The sequence below is a fragment of the Pongo pygmaeus genome, chromosome 6 (genome assembly GCF_028885625.2).
Source record: "Pongo pygmaeus isolate AG05252 chromosome 6, NHGRI_mPonPyg2-v2.0_pri, whole genome shotgun sequence".
NCBI lineage: Eukaryota > Metazoa > Chordata > Mammalia > Primates > Hominidae > Pongo > Pongo pygmaeus.
Genome location: NC_072379.2, coordinates 66,223,878 through 66,232,481, shown reverse-complemented (window position 1 = coordinate 66,232,481; position 8,604 = coordinate 66,223,878). Strand labels below are relative to the sequence as shown.

Sequence of the window (8,604 nt, the reverse complement as noted above, 5' to 3'; positions counted from 1 at the left end):
ATCCAGGCTAATAGGAGCTCATTAGGATGATCTATTAATCTTTCATAAGCCATTTCTGTAATTTTTTGCCAAAAAGAATGAAATATCCTTATTGGTATCTAACATGAATGACTATAACCATGTTACAAGTAATATTAAACTACTAGCTTAAAATTTCTAGAAAAAGAAACAAAAATTAAGACTATTTAGCAAAACTTTTTTGTTTTCATTTGTTTATGACCCAGTCTGTGATAACTGTAACCCAGAAAACCATACAGGTTCTTCTCACCTTAAAGAAAGAATGTCAGTAAGTGTAGGAGTAATAGATGCTAAGAATAAAGACTACTTAATAAAAATATGATATTTTTAAAAAATTACTTATCAATCATGCGAAGCCAATTGGAAGATAGGACGTTGTTGTGCAGTGTGCTGCCTTTTATACAAATTCCTAAAAGTTAACAAAGGCAAAGTCTGTTGTTTCCCCAGCCTCCTCTGGCTACACTGTTTCCATCCCTTCTCCATTGGTATCAGCCTTTCCATCCATTCCCACTGGTTTCTGGGACCCTCTTGCTCCCGTCACTCCCCTGCTCCTTCCCTACAGAACAAACAAAACAACACAAAACAAAAAATAAACAATTATAGCTACATATTGATTGCTAGTAATCAATATTAAATAATTATTTAGTATACTTAATATTTATATGTAATCAATTAACAATATTATTAAATATTAAGTGCTATTAAATATTTATTATTACTTAATATTTATTAATAATCATTTATTAATAAATTGTTAGTTAATTACATATAAAGTAATTAATGGTTAATCTGAATGCATTTTTATTAAACAGTAATTTAGTAAAAATGCATTCAAATTAATGAGCTTTTCTCACTGATGCCTATACTTTTTCAAGTTTTTATAGGAAAAAAAAGCTCTTAAATCTGGCCTTTCATGGTTAATCTCAAAGAATTAAACTTTGCCCCAGTCTGGAGTGTCCCAAGCCCATCCAGCTTGGGGCATTCTGAATTTCCTCTTCCTCATGTTCTGCATCTTTTATGTGAAGGCATCACTTACACCAGAGATCAGAAATCATTCTTGAATGACAACTCTCTCTTATTCTTCATTCTTTCTAAGATCTATTCCTGACTAATAATACTCCTCAAAATGTAGTGGCTGAAAGAAACAAAGATCTATGATTTCTTATGGCTCTGTGGGTTGGTTGGGCAGTTCTTCTAATTTCTTCTGAGAAAGAAGATTCAGCTAGAATGTTCTTTACTTTGGCAGAGAATGCCAGCTAGTGGCTAGGGTGTTCAATATCTCCTCTTCCTCTTATCCTCTTATCTTGCTAGACTGGTTTTCTACCATGGCCCTCACAAGCAGTGTTTCATGGGCCAAAAGCAGAAGCTTTAAGCTCGGAAGTCATGTGCTGTATTTTTCTTCATAGCACTTACCATCACATAACATGATATGACTATGCACATAGTGTACTTTCTTTCTTTCTCTTTCTTTCCTTCTTTCTCTTTTTTTTCTTTCTTTCTTTCCTTTCTTTTCCTTCCTTCCTTCCTCCCTCTTTCCTTTCTCTTCTTTCTCTTTCCTTATTTTCCTTCCTTCCTTCCTTTTCTTTCTTCCTTTCTTCTTCTTTTCTTTCTTTCTCTCTCTCTCTCTCTCTCTCTTCCTTTCCTCAGTAGAATGCAAGCTTTGTTAAGAGAAAGGACTTTATCTTTTTGCCTCAATATTTCCAGCATCAGCATCTAAAACAGTGCCTGGCACAGAAGAGGAGCTTTACAAATAATTATTGAATGAATGTAAGAATGCATCTTCCTCTTCCTTATTCACCAGGCCCTGCCAATTCAATATTCGAGCAGACAATCCAGAATTCCATCAACTTTCACAAGATACTCAAATATCCTCCTAACCCATCTCCTTGCTCAGGTTTCTCCCCATCTTACATCCACCCTCCATATAAATCTAAGGATTGTTTCTGAAGAAGAGGGCAGATCATAGTATTTATCTGCTTCAGGACTTCAGTGGCCCCCTTGCTGTCAATAAAGTCCCAAACCTTCACCACAGACTTCAGAGCCTTCATGACATGATTTGAATCTCCCTATTCTGCCCTTGTTCCTTCTCAACTATCCTCATTTCCAACCGACAAGTCTTGCTTCCGATGTGCAGTTGCCTCCCCAACCTACTGTGCCTTCCCTGAGCCCTCCAGGCTCTTTGACATAATTTGCATCTTTGCAAATGCTGGAATATTCTTCTTACCTTTTCTGTCTAACAAACTCCTGTCCATCTTCAACATCCAGCAGTCCCATGATCTCTTCATTGAAGGATTGTGCAACATCCCTTTACTTCCAAGTTTCCTCAGAAATCTGAACGTAGCTAAATAAATTGTTTTATTATGATTGTTTTCCTATATGGCTGCCCCTTCTTCCCCATTTCCAACAAACTGTTATCCGCTGTGTCTCTTTCTTTTAATTTCTGTGTTACACTCCAGGCAGAGCCTAACGCAAAGTAGATGTTTAGCAAATTTTAGTTACATGAATATTCCCAAATCTATATTTGGGAAGTATCAACATTGGAGTAGGATTCAGTGAAGATCACTACACACCAGGATAATTCCAGACTCAAGAGCACAATGGATGCAGGCATTATGAATGAAGAGAGCTGGGAAGATAACACACCCTGAGACTTTGTCATTTAGCTAAAATTTTAGGCTTCTTCTCAGACAGCCTCATCAGAAATCAAAGCAGACCAATTCATAAATGCTAACTACTGAGAATGTGATTTGCTATAAACCCATGGAGATAAGCAATTGCAAAAAAGATCTGAGAGGTTGGTTTTCCTACTCAATTTACCAGAGCATAGGGCATGGCAGGGTAATGGACGTGAAATGCATCCACTCAGACTCACATTAAGTCAACTCTGGAAATGTTGAAAACCAGAGACTCCCAGAGCAAACAAATAATTCTTCTCCGGATTTTTTTTTCCCTAGCCAAAGATGATTGAATCCCTAACAGTATGTATATTTTTGACAGTGAAGTGTTGAAGCTTTCTTCTTGTACTATTGATAACTTTTTCAGAAATATATGAAATAGTATTGATATGGTCTTAGTTCTTTCCACACGATAACTTTTATTGTAATCCTCTATCATGATATTTTAGCAGAGAGTGAGCCAAGCATGCTGAGCACCTACTCCATGACATTTCCAGCACAGATGTATAGGCTTGCCCTACATAAGGTGTACCAGCTGGCCGGCCAAAAGTAATGCATTTCCACTGATGGTTCTATGTTATATCCCAAACCTTAAGACCTTGTGTTAGCAGAAAAGATGAGTGCAGATGATCCTACCCTGGAATTCTTTTTACTAGTCAAGGACAATCAGATCCCAAGAGAGCACTTTGTATATTTTTGCTCAATGAAATGTTGAAACTTTTTTCTTGTACACTAATGTTGAAAACTCTTTTGGAAACATACCAACTTGTATTGACCTTGTAAGTACTCAAGTTCCTTTTTGGCTCTGATTTTGTCTCTGGAGTTATAAAACAAAAAATATACTTTCTACATTTTTCGACAAGCATATGGTTAAACGTGGTAAGTTAAATATGATTTGTTTTTCTAAAGAAAATGCATTTAATCAGCTCTTTCGGCCTTTATTGATCACAGTCATGAACATAACAATGTTTAGAATAATACTAGTGATGCCAATAAGGCCCCTTCTGCTCTAAAATAATACTACCTCTCCCACTCCTGGACTGACAATTTTGGTGATTAATATTAATCCTTTCCATTAAAGCAGAGACTTTATCACCAGAATACCACCATTATCTGCAAATGTGATCTGCACACTACTAATGTGTCCCCATTATTGCTTTAGCCCTGACATAGCAAAGATGAGGCTCATGAGCAGTCATCATCACCTCCTGAACCCCTGGCCTTATTGCTAAACCTTATCTTTCTTCCCTGCTGATCCTGGATCAGAACCCAAATCAGACCCAAGAATCCTCTTCAACCAATTACTTCCAGTACCCATGATCTAGAGAGCAAATCCATGCTGGATTAAAAAAAAAAAAAAAAAAAAAAACCTGTTTTGGTGTGATATATTTGCTGTGATAAAAAAACCTACTTAATATTTCTATTTGTCTCATATAGGGGCACCTCCCAATTCTTGAAAAATGCCAATAAAACCAAACCATGAAGAATTAGATCAGATATATACAGAAGCCACTTTTCAAAAAAATATACCTTGGCCAAAACAAAACAACCAACAAACAAAAATATGAAAGCAGAAATATCAGGGCTTGAATTGGGCCTCATTAAAGGCATTAATGAACTTGAGGGAAATCTGTCTAACAAAGATGAGGCAGGTTGAAGAGGGTAAAACAGAAGTTGGGATATAAAATTTGCCAATAATTATTCACCACAACTGCAAAAGAGAGACTTTGAATCTGGAATTACACTCCAAATTGTTGTCTGTTGTGGGGCAAAGTTCACTAACCTTTACCAAAATATGGATGAACCATTCCCCTAAATTATCCAATTCCCTGTGATCTGATCCTGCACCTACCAAGCAACTTTCCAACTTCTGAGCTCTGACAGCAGTAAGAGTGTTCCCTGAAAAGCCAACTCCAGCAGTCCCTAGTAATAAATATTCCCTACTTTAATTAGATGGTAAAGGAAACAATTTTTTAATAAGTGAATGTTAGTGTCCAGTCTGATCCATCCTGAATTTTCTCCTTATAAATAAGTACATTGGCTACTTGGCTTATACATCAGTCTCTTTTGAGGTAAGTCACTAGGGCTGTTCCCCAAATAGTTCCAGTCTTCCACATATTAGGCTTATGGTAGGATTGGACCTCCTGACCCCTGTGGTTGGATGAGGCCATGTGACCATGGTGTATTCATGAGTAGAAGTGATGTGTCACTTCAGGGCTAGAGCACTTAATTGCTGGTGAAGACTTTCCAGAGCTTTCATTTCCCTAGTGATGGTGGCTTGGCAACATTTAAGACATGGGCTGCTCTGTAATAGGTCCTGGAAGGAAGTCACTGTGGAGCACAGGTCCCCAGATGGTGGGGCCAAGAGCAAAATAATAAAAATAAAAATGAACTAGGTAACCCATTCAGGGATGACTTAATAATCATTCTGATGTTTTTCTAACATGAATTATATATTGGCATAAATTCTTAAGTAGAGTATGTTGGACATAGCTTAAATATTTTTCATAATGATCCAGAATCAATTATTATTATGAGCCCAAAGTACTTAAGGGTCCAATTAGTTATGAGTGTTCATGGAGAATTTGGGGCCTGAGAATGAAACAAAAATTGACCAGGCCATTTGCACAATAATTTCATTTAATTCCTACAACGATTTGGCCAGTTATATTGTATTATTTTCATTTTACAAACAATGAAACAGACACTCTGAGATTTTAAACAACTTGCCAAGGATTACATAGCTAATAAATGGGTGGTAGATGGAGATTTTATATATGGAACTATTTGTCTACAAAAGCCACTGCTTTCTAGACTGCTACATCCCTACTGTTTGACATTAAATTATACTTTAAGATTTACTTCTATCTCCTCCTATGTGGAAGTTCTGTTTGTTGCTAGCAATATATTTGCTTTTAGTTACAGCACAAGCCTTCTCTATTAATTTGTTGCTTTTAATGAGTGGTGAGCTGAAGAAAGCAATAAATAATTGTGTTAGATGTGCTAGGAGGAAATGTGCTCTGGCCAAGGACTTGGTGTACCTGTTCTATGAGCACAAAAATTTTAACATGTAAACACTGTGAAATTTCTTTTTGAAGAATAAGGCCGGTATTTACAAGCCTTGTGCTTTGCAGATAAGTTCTGACAAATGGATTTTACTAGAAAAGCGAATTTCAGATAACTGGAAATATTTCCATCCATATTTATCTTTCTACATCTGCTTTGGAATTTTCATGAATTGCTGTGGTTTATGATAATGAGCTTTACATTATGACCAAATGGTTTAAAAAGATGATACTTTTAAGGATATGCTGCATAAATGTGCTGAGTTTAAATGGGCCACCTAATGATCTAACAGAATTGCTTTTAGGTTATTTGAGTATTACTCCCCATTTCATGTTTCTTCAGCTAAATTAAAATTGCTTTCTGGTTGCTTTCCTAATCCTACTTTATTCAGTCATTTTCATAAAGCATCTATTCAGTAAGTTAAAAGAAAATGTTTTTGCCTTTATGTGGACATAAGAAATAGGAGCCTAAACAGGCAGAAGACAAATTAACCAAATAGCTCAAGTAAAATCATTATGTTCTACCATAAACTTGTTTTATCCTTTTGTATTAGTAAAATATAAAATTACTGGTCAATGCCATAAACTCTTACTTTTATCAAAAGGAAGTGACTTTGCTGTTTGTGATTTCCTTTGAGTTTTTTTACTTCCCCATAGTTCTAAGTAATAATGAATACACTTTTCAAAATTTCAAATTCTGCATTAAAATAGGCAGAACAAAGTTTCAATTTTATTCAAGCATGATTCCAGGATCGAAAACTCCAAAACTAAATTAAGAGATAGTTCCTTTCCTCCATACAAAAAGATGCAAAAGCAGGACAGTTGGACGGTTAACATGCATGACTGTGAGGTCAAACACTTGGGATTCTGGCTCAGCTACCTGAAAGCAGAGTGATTTTAAACTAGACACCTCTGAGTCTCAAATTCTTCATCTGCAAAATGAGAACTAGAACAGTAACTGTCCCTCCCTAACAGTGTGGGGTCATTTTTTTAGTACATGAGAGAAGGCAGCAGTGGGGCGGTATGTCAGCATGGCTAAGTCTGTGGATGCTGACTTCTCTCTGCAGTGGTTCTCACTCTGGCCTTCTCATTCACTAGCCCTTAAAAATTGTCTACACCTATGATTCCTCATTTACAAAGGTGAGATTATGATAGTATGCATTCCATAGGTTATTATGAAAAGCAAGGAAGATAATGAATGTAAGACAATTAGCACATGCCTGGCTGGATTAGTTTGCTAGAGCTGCCATAATAAAATATCACAGACCGGGTGGCTTAAAAAACAGAAATTTATGTTTTCAATTCTGGAAGCTAGAATCCGAGATCAGGGTGTTAACGGTTCTGGTTCCTTCTGAGGTTTCTCTCCCTGGCTTATAGATGGCCATCTTCTCCTGGTGTCCTCACATCGTCTTCCCTGTGTGCATGTGTATCTGCGTTTTAACCTCCTTTTCTCATAACGATATCAGTCATATTTAATTAGAGCCCACCCTAATGATTTCATTTAACTTTGCCTCTTTAAGGACTCTATCTCCAATTACAGTCACATTCTGAGTTACTGGGGTTTAGACTTCAATATATTAATTGGCAGAAGAGACATAATTTAGCCAATAAAACTTGCAAATAAAAACCCTCAATAAATGTTAGCTATAGTTGTTGCTGCTGCTGTTGTTAATAGAATAGTTAATTAAATAATTTATGGACTTCAAAAGGTAGAAAGTCATCAATACTGAATTAATAATAGACTGTTTTCCAATGTTTTATTTCACAAACAGTCATTTTAATCATGATGATGTTTAAATCATGTTATCTGCCATATCATGTGATTTGGGAGAATTCTAAATGTAAGCTTCTGGTAGTTTCCCACATTAGTCAAACTACTAATGAGGTCAGGGTTAAAGGTTTAGTCCATGTTTAGGCCAATGACTTCATTTTGTTCTGTAGTTGCAGAATGTACCCCATCCCTGGTCAGTCACATAACAAATAAAAGCCATTGTTTCATAATGGGAACAGGGCAAAAGGGTGCATGGATCAGTAGAAATCTATGCGCATGACTGGAAAAACCACCCAGAGGACGTGCCCTTCTGTAAGTGAATAAGTGATTTATCAGATCTCCTCTTCAGCATGAAATGCAAAAATACTTAAGAAATGACAATTGTCTCCCCAAAAAAGCAGTGAGTGGAAAATAAGACTTTACTTTGATTTTCTCTTTTTAAAGTGCTTAAGCTAGTATAATGAAACTATTGGTATCTAGAGAAGCATCGAATGGCCAACCATTTACATTATTCCTTATTCTTCTTGTAATTTCCTTGGAGGATGTTGAAACACTGTGCTCTGAGAAGATAAAGGATGAATAAAGATTTGATTATATTTTTAGATATGGATATACATACTTTGTTTTCTACCAAAAAGGGTGTGCATGGATCAGCAGAAATCTATCAGCATCACCAGAAAAACAACCCAGAGTATGTGCCCTTCTCTAAATGAATAAATGATTTCTTATCATATCTTTTTTTCAAAGTGAAATGAGAAAATTTCAAGAATCCAACTCTATTTTGAAAATTATTTGCTATATAATAGATATATACCAGAAGTTTGTGTGTATCCCATAGCTTATTTTCAAGAATCTTAAATTGCTATCATTTGGAATCACTGATATTTTCATGCAATTTTAGTTAATAAAGAAAATTTAAAAGGAATAATTATTTTTGTTTTCCTTGAAAATCAACTGAATATGTAAATTCATCTCTTTTGTCCCCATACACTTATTCATGAAACTATGTTAAATAAAAATAGAAGCACCACTTATAAAACATACCCTAATGAAATTCTCCTAGCTAGGTTCTGCC

The 8,604-nt window shown here is 35.8% G+C and overlaps 1 long non-coding RNA gene across 2 annotated transcripts in view; it reads right to left on the bottom strand.

The window, feature by feature from the left end:
• Positions 1–2,086: 2,086 nt before the first annotated feature.
• LOC134739859 (uncharacterized) overlaps positions 2,087–8,604 on the bottom strand; it is a 68,141-nt gene continuing 61,623 nt past the window's right edge. Inside the window, exon 5 of one of the 2 annotated variants that reach the window (XR_010126915.1) lies at positions 2,087–2,359. This is a non-coding gene — a long non-coding RNA (uncharacterized LOC134739859). Of the gene's footprint in view, positions 2,360–4,193; positions 8,090–8,604 lie in introns of those variants that run through there. The other variant, XR_010126916.1, reaches the window with a different exon arrangement.